Source organism: Budorcas taxicolor, chromosome 20 (assembly GCF_023091745.1).
Source record: "Budorcas taxicolor isolate Tak-1 chromosome 20, Takin1.1, whole genome shotgun sequence".
In the NCBI taxonomy this organism is placed as follows: Eukaryota; Metazoa; Chordata; class Mammalia; order Artiodactyla; family Bovidae; genus Budorcas; species Budorcas taxicolor.
The window spans coordinates 5,372,425-5,387,807 of record NC_068929.1 but is presented as its reverse complement, the minus strand read 5'-3'; the positions used below and the strand labels follow the sequence as shown (position 1 = coordinate 5,387,807).

Below are 15,383 nucleotides of genomic sequence, written 5' to 3'. Positions count from 1 at the left end.
TTTTGATTTGGCTTTTCATTTAAGTAAAACATATTGCATATGTTTTATATTGCATATGCTATCATCATATATGATGATAATCCTTCAAGATCTTTTTTTATGTTTTACGTATGCATGTATCAGTATAAAAACATAGCATCATTTTTGTTTTGTTTCCTTTTTATAAAAGAGGACTATACTGTAAGTATTGTTCTGTACTTTGATATTGTTTTAGTCACCAATGGTTTTTGGAGCTCTTTCTATGTTATTATATATAGGGATCAACATTAAGATTTCGCAGCTGTTTTACAGTATGGATATATCTGTTCATTTGTCATACCCCTATTGATAGACATTTTTCACTAGCATAAACAGTAAAAAAATAATAATAATAAAGAATTACTTCCCACTTCCTTATGCACCATGGCTTTCATTTTAAATAAATTAAAACCTTTGCAAAGAAGGGTAACTCTCTTGGCACTGCTGTCTCAGGAAATATCTGGAAGGTTCTGAAATCCTACACAGCTTTCTTTCTATATTTTTCTTAAAACCAGCAAACCTTGAGGGAACTGAAAAATTCAAAACCATTTCAAATCATCCCCACCTAGATGCTTCTAGCACTAAAATGTGACTCATAAGCACCGATTTTATTTCAATTCAATGCAGCAAATAAGAGGTGAATATCTCTGATGTGGAAGGTGCTGTATTTCTGGATGTACAGGGATAATATATGGTTCTCGCCCATTAGACACTTAAAACCTGACCGGGGGAGTCAGCAGCAACACAAAGACCAGAGGCAGCAGACAGAGTAAGGTAAAGGCGGGGGGAGGAGACACCGCCTCGTTCTGGCCACCCGGGGTCTACACCTTCTGGCACAGCATCCTGGTCTCACCCTGGGGAGCCCATCTGTGATGGAATATGGTCCGAGAGATATTGTCACAAGGCTCCCTGCCTTCCTCTGGACAAGGGTCAGGTTCAGGTCAGTTCAGTTCAGTTGCTCAGTCATGTCTGACTTTGCGACCCCATGGACTGCGGCACGCCAGGCCTCCCTGTCCATCACCAACTCCCGGAGCTCACTCAAACTCATGTCCACCGAGTTGGTGATGACGCCCAACCATCTCATCCTCTGTTGTCCCCTTCTCCTCCTGCGTTCAGTCTTTCCTAGTATCAGGGGCTTTTCCAGTGAGTCAGTTCTTCACATCAGGTGGCCAAAGATTTGGAGTTTCAGCTTCAGCATCAGTCCTTCCAATGATTATTCAGGACTGATTTCCTTTAGGATGGACTGATTGGATCTCCTTGCAGTTCAAGGGACTTTGAAGAGTCTTCTCCAACACCATAGTTCAAATGCATCAATTCTTTGGTGCTCAGCTTTCTTTATAGTCCAACTCTCACATCCATCCATGACTACTGGAAAAATCATAGCTTTGACTAGATGGACCTTAGTTGGCAAAGTAATGACTCTGCTTTTTAATATATTGTCTAGGTTGGTCATAGCTTTTCTTCCAAGGAGCAAGGGACCCTATTTAGGATATCCCGTTCATTTGAACCTCGAGGAAAATTTAAAAATATTAATTGCTGACACTGCTAACATACTGAGTGCCTACAAGGTGCCAGGTGTATCTTAAGTGTCTTGCTCGAATTACCTCCATTAACGTTCCCAGTGACTATAGGAGGCAGATAGATACTGTCATTTCTCCCCTTGTGCTGATGAGGAAACAGAGGGACGTGCCCCAGTCTGCACAGATAGCAGGTGGTGGCCCCTGTCTGACTGCAGAGCCTGTGCTCTTAGCCACCAGACAGAGGGTATTATCTCTCCAGGAGCTCACCTGTCTGTACAGGAGCGCCCCGGGAAGGCTGCCCATTGGTAGATGCTGCCTCCTCTCCCAGGGCTACTCTGAGTCTCCCCTCTTTGAAGACTGGTTCCCCAGCTTTTCTTCTTATTCTTGGACTAGTCCTTATTATCCAAATGCACTTATTTTTACTTAAATTTACTAGAATAGGTTTATGTTGCTCACAGCCAAAGATTTCAACTGGCAGAGTTATCAAATGCCGTGAGGGCTTCAGAAGAGAGAAATAATCTATGGCTGGAAGGTACATAGACACTTCATAGGCTCTGACAGAATCACATCCCTTCCTTCAGAGCACCAAAATCAGTTTGTAATTAAATTCTAACCAGTGTAATTAACTAATGCCCATTCATCCAACCAAAGTGTAAGCTTCATGACAGCCAAATTAAATCTCAAGTGTCCAACACAGTATCTGGATAATAGTAGCTATTCAGTAAATCTTGGTGGAATGAATGAAAGAAGTGTCATTTGAAATGGTCACCGCTGAGAAATAATATTGTCTTTGGTAGAGTGCAGATTTAGAGAACAGAGAGTGATTTAGAGTACCTGGACCAAGATATGGTACACACATACAATGGGATATTACTCAAACATATAAAAGCAGAAAATAGTGCCATTTGTAGCGACATGGATGCAACTAGAGAGCATCATACTAACTGAAGTAAGTCGGACAGAGAAAGGCAAATACCATATGACATCATTTACAAGTGGAATCTGAAATACGGCACAAATGAACATAGCCACAAAACACAGACATAGAGAACAGACTTGCGGTTCTGTAGCAGATGTGTTGAATAAGCAATGATATGTAGGACAGATACACAACAAAGTTCTACTATAAAGCACAAGGCTATATTTGATATCTTGTGATAACCCATAATAGAAAAGAATATTAAAAAGAATGTATGTATATAATTGAATCACTTTGCTGTACAGCAGAGACTGGCACAACACTGTAAATCAACTATGCTTCAATAAAAATTTTAAAAATAAATAATAGAGTACATGGACCTGGGTAAGTAGAATAGCCTCTTGGAAGTAGAATAATAGCAGATAATACTGAAAAGGAAAATTCTTAAATTCAATGGTAGGCATAAAGTTATAGTTTGTGTTAGTCACTCAGCTGTGTCTGACTCTAGCGACCCCATAGACTATGTCTTGCCAGGATCCTCTGTCCATGGAATTCTATAGGCAAGGATACTGGAGTGGGTAGCCACTCCTTTCTCCAGGGGATCTTCTGGACCCAGGGATGGAGCCCAGGACTCCTGCATTACAGGCCAATTCTTTACCACCTGAGCCACAAGGGAAGCCCCAGAATAATAGAAGATAATACTGAAAATAAAATTCTTTAATTCAGTGGTAGGTATAAGGTTATAGTTCTATGGAAAAAGAAAATTACAGGCAACAAAATTTTGATTCAGCTTTGTTCAGTACTATAGATGTAATCAAGGGTTACAGGTTAATGGTATTTTATTTGGACTTAAGAAATGGTTGGCCTAAGGACTTTTGAGAATACAAGGTGTTGAGTTAGCCATTATCCTTTGTTTAGAGAGATAAGAAAAAAGACTGTATAATATCTACATACTAATTACCATAAAATTTAAGTTAAATCTTTGCTTATCCCATATCTTGTCACCATAAAGGTGAAATTTTGTCCAAGTCTCTTTATTAAAATGGCTAAAGGAATTTCCTGCAACATTTACTTAACAATTCGTTGGGTTTTTTTTTGTTTGTTTGTTTGTTTTTTTACTTTATTTTACTTTACAATACTGTATTGGTTTTGCCATACATTGACATGAATCCACCACGGGTGTATACAAGCTCCCAATCCTGAATCCCCCTCCCATCTCCCACCCCATATCATCTCTCTGGATCATCCCCATGCACCAGCCCCAAGCATTCTGTATCCTGTATCGAACATAGACTGGCACTTCATTTCTTACATGATAGTATACATGTTTCAATGCCATTCTCCCAAATTATCCCACCCTCTCCCTCTCCCTCAGAGTCCAAAAGTCCGTTCTATACATCTGTGTCTCTTTTGCTGTCTCGCATAAGGGTCATCATTACCATCTTTCTAAATTCCACATATATGTGTCAGTATACTGTATTGGTGTTTTTCTTTCTGGCTTACTTCACTCTGTATAATCGGCTCCAGTTTCATCCATCTCATTAGAACTGATTCAAATGTATTCTTTTTAATGGCTGAGTAATACTCCATTGTGTATATGTACCACAGCTTTCTTATCCATTCATCTGCTGATGGACATCTAGGTTGCTTTCATGTCCTGGCTATTATAAACAGTGCTGCGATGAACACTGGGGTACATGTGTCTCTTTCAATTCTGGTTTCCTTGGTGTGTATGCCCAGCAGTGGGATTGCTGGGTCATAAGGGAGTTCTATTTGCAATTTTTTAAGGAATCTCCACACTGTTTTCCATAGTGGCTGTACTAGTTTGCATTCCCACCAACAGTGTAAGAGGGTTCCCTTTTCTCCACACCCTCTCCAGCAGTTATTGCTTGTAGACTTTTGGATCGCAGCCATTCTGACTGGTGTGAAATGGTACCTCACTGTGGTCTTGATTTGCATTTCTCTGATAATGAGTGATGCTGAGCATCTTTTCATGTGTTTGTTAGCCATCCGTATGTCTTCTTTGGAGAAATGCCTGTTTAGTTCTTTGGCCCATTTTTTGATTGGGTCGTGTATTTTTCTGGAGTTGAGCTGCATAAGTTGCTTGTATATTTTTGAAATTAGTTGTTTGTCAGTTGCTTCATTTGCTATTGTTTTCTCCCATTCAGAAGGCTGTCTTTTCACCTTACTTATAGTTTCCTTTGTTGTGCAGAAGCTTTAATTTTAATTAGATCCGATTTGTTTATTTTTGCTTTTATTTCCAGAATTCTGGGAGGTGGATCATAGAGGATCCTGCTGTGATTTATGTCGGAGAGTGTTTTGCCTATGTTCTCCTCTAGGAGTTTTATAGTTTCTGGTCTTACGTTTAGATCTTTAATCCATTTTGAGTTTATTTTTGTGTGTGGTATTAGAAAGTGATCTAGTTTCATTCTTTTACAAGTGGTTGACCAGTTTTCCCAGCACCACTTGTTAAAGAGATTGTCTTTACTCCACTGTATATTCTTGCCTCCTTTGTCAAAGATAAGGTGTCCATAGGTGTGTGGATTTATCTCTGGGCTTTCTATTTTGCTCCATTGATCTATATGTCTGTCTTTGTGCCAGTACCATACTGTCTTCATGACTGTGGCTTTGTAGTAGAGCCTGAAGTCAGGCAAATTGATTCCTCCAGTTCCATTCTTCTTTCTCAAGATTGCTTTGGCTATTTGAGGTTTTTTGTATTTCCATACAAATCTTGAAATTATTTGTTCTAGTTCTGTGAAAAATACCGCTGGTAGCTTGATAGGGATTGCGTTGAATCTGTAGATTGCTTTGGGCAGTATACTCATTTTCACTATATTGATTCTTCCAATCCATGAACATGGTATATTTCTCCATCTATTAGTGCCCTCTTTGATTTCTTTCATCAGTGTTTTATAGTTTTCTATATATAGGTCTTTAGTTTCTTTAGGTAGGTATATTCCTAAGTATTTTATTCTTTTTGTTGCAATGGTGAATGGAATTGTTTCCTTAATTTCTTTTTCTACTTTCTCATTATTAGTGTATAGGAATGCAAGGGATTTCTGAGTGTTGATTTTATATCCTGCAACTTTACTATATTCATTGATTAGCTCTAGTAATTTTCTGGTGGAGTCTTTAGGATTTTCTATGTAGAGGATCATGTCATCTGCAAACAGTGAGAGTTTTACTTCTTCTTTTCCAATTTGGATTCCATTTATTTCTTTTTCTGCTCTGATTGCTGTGGCCAAAACTTCCAGAACTATGTTGAATAGTAGCGGTGAAAGTAATGCAAAAGAAACAAAAGAGACCATAGCAAAAATCAACAAAGCAAAAAGCTGGTTCTTTGAAAGGATAAATAAAATTGACACACCATTAGCTAGACTCATCAAGAAACAAAGAGAGAAAAATCAAATCAATAAAATTAGAAATTAAAATGGAGAGATCACAACAGAAAACACAGAAATACAAAGGATCATAAGAGACTACTATCAGCAATTATATGCCAATAAAATGGACAACGTGGAAGAAATGGACAAATTATTAGAAAAGTACAACTTTCCAAAACTGAACCAGGAAGAAATAGAAAATCTTAACAGACCCATCACAAGCACGGAAATTGAAACTGTAATCAGAAATCTTCCAGCAAACAAAAGCCCAGGTCCAGACGGCTTCACAGCTGAATTCTACCAAAAATTTCGAGAAGAGCTAACACCTATCCTACTGAAACTCTTCCAGAAAATTGCAGAGGAAGGTAAACTTCCAAACTCATTCTATGAGACCACCATCACCCTAATACCAAAACCTGACAAAGACGCCACAAAAAAAGAAAACTACTGGCCAATATCACTGATGAACATAGATGCAAAAATCCTCAACAAAATTCTAGCAATCAGAATCCAACAACACATTAAAAAGATCATACACCATGACCAAGTGGGCTTTATCCCAGGGATGCAAGGATTCTTCAATATCCGCAAATCAATCAATGTAATTCACCACATTAACAAATTGAAAAATAAAAGCCATATGATTATCTCAATAGATGCAGAGAAGGCCTTTGACAAAATTCAAAATCCATTTATGATAAAAACTCTTCAGAAAGCAGGAATAGAAGGAACATATGTCAACATAATAAAAGCTATATATGACAAACCCACAGCAAACATTATCCTCAACAGTGAAAAATTGAAAGCATTTCCCCTAAAGTCAGGAACAATTCGTTTTAAAAGTTACCTTCTAAAAGGCGTTAACCTGTAACTTTGAAACTTTTTGTTTGTTGCAGGAAATTGTATGCAAGCAAGAATGCTTGCTATATTGGGACTTTCCTGGTGGTCCAGTAGTTAAGAATCTGCACTACCAAAGCAGGGGTACAGGTTTTATCCCTGGGTAAGGAACTAAGATCCCATATGTCATGAGGCACAGCCAATAAATACATACATAAAGGTCCAAAGAAATGGTGTATCATTGATCCAAGATGGCATTTACCTAGTGTCCAAGTTTGAACGCTGATCAAAACATAATTGTCATTATAAGCAACAAGAATCAAACAGTAACCTTTCCTTGCTATCAATACCCAGGTTAGAAATCTTCTTTAAAAATAAAAGAACGATGTTATAAGTAAAACTGAGTTCATATGAAGTTGCAAACGCTTTGTCTTTGGGAGATGGGCCTCACCAACTTCATGAAAATTAACTCCCTTCACTGATGTTGTCAAAATTAAACCTCACCAGAGGAACTGCTCTTTCTTTTATTAAATTAGGTAAGGATTATAAAGTCTTCCTTTTTGAAAAGCTTATTTTGCTTGTAAAATAAAAAGAGATTGCAATAAAGGAAATTTAAAACAATGAAAATCTTGTTCTTCCACAGTTCTCTGGGCAAAGGGAGTCATAAGAACATTTCTTTTAAAGGTGACTCATGCCACTGTGGGCTTCCCAGGTGGCACTAGTGGGAGAGAACCTACCTGTCCATGCAGGAGACGTAAGAGAGGAAGGTTTGATCCCTGGATAAGGAAGATCCTCTGGAGGAGGGCATGGCAACCCACTCCAGTACTCCTGACTGGAGAATCCCATGGACAGAGGAGCCTGAGGGCTACAGTCCATGGGGTCACAAAAAGTCAGACAAGACTGAAGCAACTTAGCACACACACATTCCACTGTAGCATGCAGAGCAGCAGGAGGAGCAAAAGGCCGAGAGCAGAGACCAGAGAATGTGCTACTGCAGTAGTCCAAGCGATGCAAATGAGAGTAAAACTGCTGGGTTCCACCTCCCTGCACTCCTACCCTCTGACACAACATTCTTTTTTTTTTGTTGAAACTAAAGATTTGGCAAGAGCTTAAAGAAAGATCTGGAGAAGGAAATGTATGGTCTCGAGTTAAAAGCATAAAAAAAACAGACTTTGTTTTAAAGCCTAAAACAACAGACTTTTGTGATCCAAGATTTGAAATCATTTAAAACCTCTACATCTGTAAACGGGAATTCCCAGGTGGCTCAGTGTTCGTAAGGAATCCACATGCCAACGCAGGAGACATAGTCTTGATCCCTGGGTCAGGAGGGTCCCTTGGAGGAGGAATAGGCAACCTACTCCAGTAGTCTTACCTGAAAAATTCTAGAGGCAGAGGAACCCGGTGGGCTACAGTTCATGGGGTCGCAAAGAGTGAGACATGACTGAGTGACTAACACACACACACAGGATCTACAGAAAGGAGATCTGTAAAGGTAGGCAAAGAGGTAATCTATTGAGGCAACTAAAATCACTGCAGATGGTGACTGCAGCCATGAAATTAAAAGACGCTTACTCCTTGGAAGAAAAGTTATGACCAACCTAGATAGCATATTCAAGAGCTGAGACATTACTTTGCTGACTAAGGTCCATCTAGTCAAGGCTGGTTTTTCCTGTGGTCATGTATGGATGTGAGAGTTGGACTGTGAAGAAGGCTGAGAGCCGAAGAATTGATGCTTTTGAAGTGTGGTGTTGGAGAAGACTCTTGAGAGTCCCTTGGACTGCAAGGAGATCCAACCAGTCCATTCTGAAGGAGATCAACCCTGGGATTTCTTTGGAAGGAATGATGCTAAAGCTGAAACTCCAGTACTTTGGCCACCTGATGTGAAGAGTTGACTCATTGGAAAAGACTCTGATGCTGGGAGGGATTGGGGGCAGGAGGAGAAGGGGACGACAGAGGATGAGATGGCTGGATGGCATCACGGACTCGATGGACGTGAGTCTGAATGAACTCCGGGAGTTGGTGATGGACAGGGAGGCCTGGCGTGCTGCGATTCATGGGGTTGCAAAGAGTCGGACACGACTGAGCGACTCAACTGAACTGAACTGAACTGAACTGAACTGAACTGAATTAACTCATTCCTTCACTTCACTTAGTCAGTCAGTCTACCGTTTACTGAAGGTTCCCTAAGTGCCAGGCTCTATTCTTGGGTGGGAGAGAATGCCCATCACAGCAAGAGGGTCAGCAGAGATAAGAGGTAGACTTAAGTGGACAAGAAAAAACTGATGCCTTTACTTTCTTGGAATGGCAACTGTCATTGGCCATAAAACAGAGCAGCAAAGTAGTGAAGGTCAGATTTTTCTTTCGAAATTCATTCTGGGAATTCCCTGGTGGTCCAGTGGCTAGGATTCTGCGCTCCCAATGCAGGGGGCCCTGGTTCGATCCCAGTCAGGGAACTAGATACCACATGCCACAGCTAAAGGTCTCACGTGCCACCACCAAGACCCAGCACCACCAAATAAATAAAACAAGAATATTTTTTAAAGTTCATTCTGCTGGTATTCTGGTTGAGACACTTCAGCCACATCTCCTTACAAAGATATGGGTGTAAGGGAAAGGGACAATTGAAAGATTTTAGGTGTTAATGAAGACCCTCTTGAGAAGTACCAGACTTTACATTCTACTTAAAATGGAGCTAAATTATTAGATTTTCATGAAAAAATACAACAGTGAGTTCTCCATCCCTAGAAATATTTAAAAACTAGGTAGCTTAGCTGCTCCCGAGGACTTCCCTGGTGGCTCAGATGATAAAGAATCTGTCTGCAACGCAGGAGGCCCAGGTTCAGTCCCTGGGTTGGGAAGATCCCTTGGAGAAGGGAATGGCCACCCACTCCAGTACTCGGGCAGGGAGAATGCCATGGACAGTAGCCTGCCAGGCTCCTCTGTCCATGGGATTGCAGAGTCAGGCATGATTGAGCAACTAACACACATAGAGCTGCTTCTGAGAAGGAATGATGAAGAGGTAGGTATTCAAAATATCAGGTGCAGGGTTAACAAAATGATGGTTAAGTCCTCATCCAAAACTCTATGATTCATAAAACAGAGTTTGAAAGAAAGGGGCAGGAAGAAAGATATATTTGCTAGGTGGAAAGACAGCGGATGTTTGCCTTGTTTATGAGCCACTGAAGCTGTGGGAGCTCCAGACCAGGCCACAACGGAATCAGTGGTTTTTCAATCTGAAAATCACCTACTTTACAGGTTATCAGACCCAGCATCCCCACAAGATGAGGGCCCTTGGTTTTGAGAGTCAGCAAGATTTTAGCTGAGGAAAGCCACTAATCGTGTGACCTGCTTTTCAGAAAGTACTTTGTCTTCTCGTTAACCATGATTTCTCAGAAACGTCTGGCTCTTCTGTTTTGAGATGAAATAAATTTTCTCATTTGTAATTGGAGCTGTGAGATCATATTAGTCTGTAAAGCCTCAGGAAGCAGCATTTCTAAATTGTGACTTGATTATGAAGCAAACAAACAGAAATGATTTAAAAGATAAATACTGCAGAGCCTTAAATCAATGTTTACATGAAGGGGCAATGAGCATCAGAGACCTGCAAACCCAACCTGGGAAACTGAGCCCAAACAAGGCTGGAGGTCTGCCGTCAGGTGATGACAAGTTCAAACTGTAATTCAGACCAGGCACTTAGGAACCTGCAGAGCTACTCACCTCTGTATTGTCACAGAAAGGAGTTTTCTTTTGTCAAAGTGACTTGCAGAGACAAAAACGCAGTGTTTCCAGGCTCTGAATTCTTCCTTTTCAGAGAAAGTTTTATCCTTTGGCAGAAGGTGCCATTGCCTGAATTCATAAGTCTCTTGAAGTGTGATATGTTTTTCCAGCAATTTCACAACTCAGGGACACTTCAAATAAGATGGCTTTTTTCATCGTCTCCTACTCCCCGCTATCAGCTCCATGGAAGGATCAATGGATCCTTTGTCCACTTTGGAAACTACCTTGAGGTGCATCACGCCACAGATATACCTGTGATAACAGCCACAGCTGCAGCCCCAGAGAAAAATGCTCCTAAGAACAACATCTGAACTTGCTGTCTTCCCCCACGAGCCCCTTTCTTCTCCTGTGCTCACTCTGAGCAAAGACACTCCCAGGCACACAGTCCACCAAGCAGACTTGATTTCTTCTATTCCCAACATCTTTTCCACTGAGAAGTCAAATCCATCTAACCCCCGGGACAACTTCCTGTATGCTCTGTTCCAAGTCTCCCAAACTGATCCCCTCTTCCAATCTCAGCTGCGGGAATTTCCCAAAACTCAAACCTGACCACGGGACTCCCCTCCTTGAGGAGCTTCAGTAGAGCCTCTCCGAGGACGCACAGGTGAGTTTCACACAGACTTCGGCAGAGCTGAAGGTCCACAATGGGCAGACATCACTCACCCCTGCACCCTCCCTGTCCCACGCCACTCCACCATAGCCTCACCACCCCTCCTGTGTCTCAGTTTTCACACATTGTTTTCTTTGCCCAGAATGTACTTGTCCCATCCATCTTCACCTGACTAACTCCTCCTTGCCTCTGAGGTCTTAACTTAGTTGTCAAATGCCCTATGTCAACATTTCTGACACCCCAGCTCTGACTGGGGTAACCGGTTCTCTGCTCCTGTAGCACCCAGGCTAGACTTGCATCTTCCCATTTCTCATACGATGTGGCCATGTCTACGTAACAGGACAAACAATGAGATTCTTATTAATTTCCCAGAAATGAAGCTGAAGCCCAAAGCTGAGGGCAGAATAAACCCCACATTCTAAATTCAAACTGTCTCCAGTAGTTGTGGTATACCACCATCTCTCATGGACATGTATAGTCAAAATCACTCCAGATGGTGACTGCAGCAATGAAATTAAAAAGACGCTTGCTCCTTAAAAGGAAAGCTATGAAAAACCTAGACAGTGTATTAAAAAAGAAATAACGTTTTGCCAACACAGCACTATATAGGCAAAGCTATGATTTTTCTACCAGTTATGTATGGATGAGAGAGTTGGTCCATAAAGAAGGCTGAGCACCGAAGAATTGATGCTTTTGAATTGGTGCTGTGGAAGGCTCTAGAGAGTCCCTTGGACTGCAAGGAGATCACATCAGTCATTCCTAAAGGAAATCAACCCTGAATATTCATTGGAAGGACTGTTGCTAAAGCTGAATCTCTAATACTTTGGCCACCTGGTATGAAGGGCCAACTCATTGGAAAAGACCCTGATGCTGAGAAAGTTGAAGGCAAAATGAGAAGGGGAAGGCAGAGGATGAGATGGTTAGTTAGCCTCACTGACTCAAAGAACATGAATTTGAGCAAACTCTGGGAAATGATGGACAGAGGAGTCTGGCTTGCTACATTCCACAAGGTCACCAGGAGTCAAACACGACTTAACAACTGAACAACAACATCGTCCCTTGTGGTCTTTTCAGAGGTACCAATTCAGTACCAGGCTTCCCTGGTGGCTCAGTTGGTAAAGAATCTGCCTGCAATGGGGGAGACTGGGTCCGACCCCTGGGTTGGGAGGACCCCCTGGAGGAGGACATGGCAACCCACTGCAGTCTTCTTGCCTGGAGAATGCCGTGGACAGAGGAGCCTGGCGGGCTATAGTCCATGGGGTCGCACGAAGTCAGATATGACTGAGCGACTAAGCAGAGTTCTGTACCAGCCCTATACTGACCTGTATACACCTCATCTCAGAACTGAGGGAGGGTCTACAGAGGCCTTTGGATAAAAAGCAATGCCCATACAAAGAAGGTATGACCTCTCCTCCCTGAGGCTAAGGTAGAGGGAGCAAGAGCCAGAAACATCTCACGTGAACATATGAAGATGAGACTGGCCCCTTACAGCCCTACTAGGGACATGTTTGCTGATCTTCCATCCCAGGTGCATCCCGCTGCCACCTGCAGAATAAAGAGACTTGAGAACATCCAGGAGGCCCTCTCTTTGGGGAGAAAGGTTAAACACATGAGGTATCTATATCAGGGCCTCAGTCCCATCCTCAATGCGGTTACTCCATTTCTAAGTCTGCCTGGAATTTCACTCCACTCAGAGCCAGCCCCTTACTTTGTCACCTGCGTAGGTTAATGGACTCTTCAATCCTGTTTGATTTTTCACATGCTTTAAGGTGAAACTCATCCTTCTTCAGTCAAGTTCCTATTGACTGAAAGGCAAATTCAGTTCAGCTCATCCCTCCTGGGGGACTGTGAGGAACTTGAGGTGGTCAAGGCTTGCCCTGCTCTCGTCCCCTCCCACCAGCCTTTGAGCAAGCCGGGAAGAGCCCTAATTGAAACCCAACATTTACCCAGTTTGCAAAGCTGAGCAGTGCCAGCCCAGCTCCGCTCAGCTGTTTCCCTTCTGCTTGGTGTGGGCAGCACTTGCAGGTGTCAGAGGCCACCTGGTTCCATCAGCTGGGCATGAAGGCGAACGACCACACACAGCTCTAGTCTGACAGCAAATGGTTCTCATAGCCTCCCTCCTCTAGCTGCTGTGTCATGAAGAAAAGTAATTCCACCCACTGGGAAATCAATAACTACCCACCAACTTCATATTGCAGATCAGATTACAAGGCTCTTACAACTCTACCAGGCTTGTCCCCCAACACAGTCTTAAGCAGCCCCTCATGATTCACTCTCGTTACCATCCCAGAAGCAGGCCTATTTACAACATCAGAGTCATCCCTCACTCTCCTCCAGCCTGCCTCTGCTGTGACTTTCATCTCTGCTCTATGAACCCTGAGGGCCAAAATCTGTCTCCCCAGCTCAACATACACAGACGATTCAGAGATGTCGGAATTCAGCAACTGTAAACATTCTTGTCGGGTATCTTAGAGGGGTGAAAATATAATTAGGCAGTAAATCCTAAAGAAGAAACATACTTTCAGAACTTTATTCTAGATACTCATTTAAAGTCCAAACCAAGCTATTGCTTTTGCCATATTATCCTCCATATTTAGCATAAAACATGAAAATGCACTAAATCTGTAAGTGAATCCCCTGTAACAAGGTAGAGTTTGTCATTCAGAAACACAGTCAGGGCAGGAAGGGTAGGCTGATGTGTAATTGCTGGAATTTTCAAGATGATGTATGTTTATGTCCAAAAAATGTCACACTGGTTATAAACATAATTTGTAATCTCTACATGAATATATTTCTATCCTTAAACATGTACAGAGATGATTACTATAACAGGAACTGTTCTCATGGATATTAGGTTCTAATGGAACATCAGAAACTGTTTAAGAAGATAATAACTGTCTTAGTTTGGACTCTCCAGAAGCACACTCGGAGATGAGGTTTGGGTGGTGGTGACACACTCACCAGGAGATGTTCCAGAAGACCCTGGAAGCAAAGCAGGGAAGTGGGACCAGGAAGGAAAGGAGCCAGGGAGGCTGCCAGTCTCACAGAAGGGGGCTCTGGGGACAGTGCGGGCCACAGGGGTGAAGGAGCTGGAGTATTTAGACATCGGGCATGGGCGGTCCCAGGCACTCTGGCTGTTCTCAGTGTCCGGGCAAAGGAGGCCTGCAGCCGGAGGGCAGCTGGGGAAGGCAGGGCTGGCTCTTGGGAGGGAGAGGCCTCCATCATGGCTGCAGGAGGTGCAGACAGAGCCCTAAGCGCTGATGCCACAGCAAACAGTGCCAACAGCTGCCAGCAAGCCAACTGACTGAGTAACCTGAGAAAGGGTCTCGGGGTGCAGGGAAGATATTCCACACGGAGCAGCTAAGACAGTCTCTGAAATGGAGAACCTAAGCTGAAACCTGAGGGTGAGAAGGGAACAGCCTACAAACATCTCAGGGAAGACCATTCCCAGCAGAGGAAATGGTGTGTGAAAGTCCTGGGGTAGAAATTTGCCTAATATGTTGGAGTGAGCACTGGAAATACGTGTGGCCGCACTATGGGAAATGGAAGGCATAATACCAAGGTGCGGCTGGGGCCAGGTGCCATCAGGCCCTGTAAGCAATTTGACTACTAGGTGGAGATAAAAACACTTTGTTTTTGTATTTTCGGGCTTCTCCAGGGGCTCAGCGTAAAGAATCCAGCTGCAGTGCAGGAGATGCAGGAAACATGGGTTTGAGTTCTGGGTCAGGAAGATCCTCTGGAGGAGGGCACAGCAACCCACTCCACTATTTCTGTTAGAAAAACCCCATGGACAGAGGAGCCTGGCAGGTTATTATGGTCCATGGGGTTACAAAGAGTTGGACACGACTGAAGCGACTGAGCATGCATTTTCAATAGAGGATAGGGGCAGGTCTACAGAGGAAGGCAGGAGAATACCAAGGAGGCATTTCCTAGAGGGGGAAAAGAAGTACAGTGTTTATCAAGCCCTTACTGTTCACCAGGCATCCTGTCTATGAAGAAGTATATCATTTTACCTATTTTATGGATGAGGAAACTAAAACTCAGAGAGGTTCAGAAACTTGCCTAATATTGCACAGCCAGTAAGTGGCAAAGCTGGGATTTAAACCTAGAAAATGTGCTCTCAGAGCCCATTTTCACATCTACTAAACTACCCTGGTTCATTACAATAACAATGAAGGGGAAAGAAGATGAAAACTTGATTCATTTGTAGCTGGAGAGACCAAGGAAAATGGACAGACTTAGGTTACAATTCAGAGGCAGAACTGAACTTGCAGGTGGGTTAGATGTGTACGCATATGCGATGTGGACATTTGAGTGAG

The 15,383-nt window shown here is 42.5% G+C and overlaps 1 protein-coding gene across 1 annotated transcript in view; it reads right to left on the bottom strand.

Moving 5' to 3' along the window:
* The window catches only part of DOCK2 (dedicator of cytokinesis 2), a 448,493-nt gene that overhangs the window by 289,211 nt on the left and 143,899 nt on the right, over positions 1 to 15,383 (bottom strand). The gene's annotated exons all lie outside the window — the stretch shown is intronic.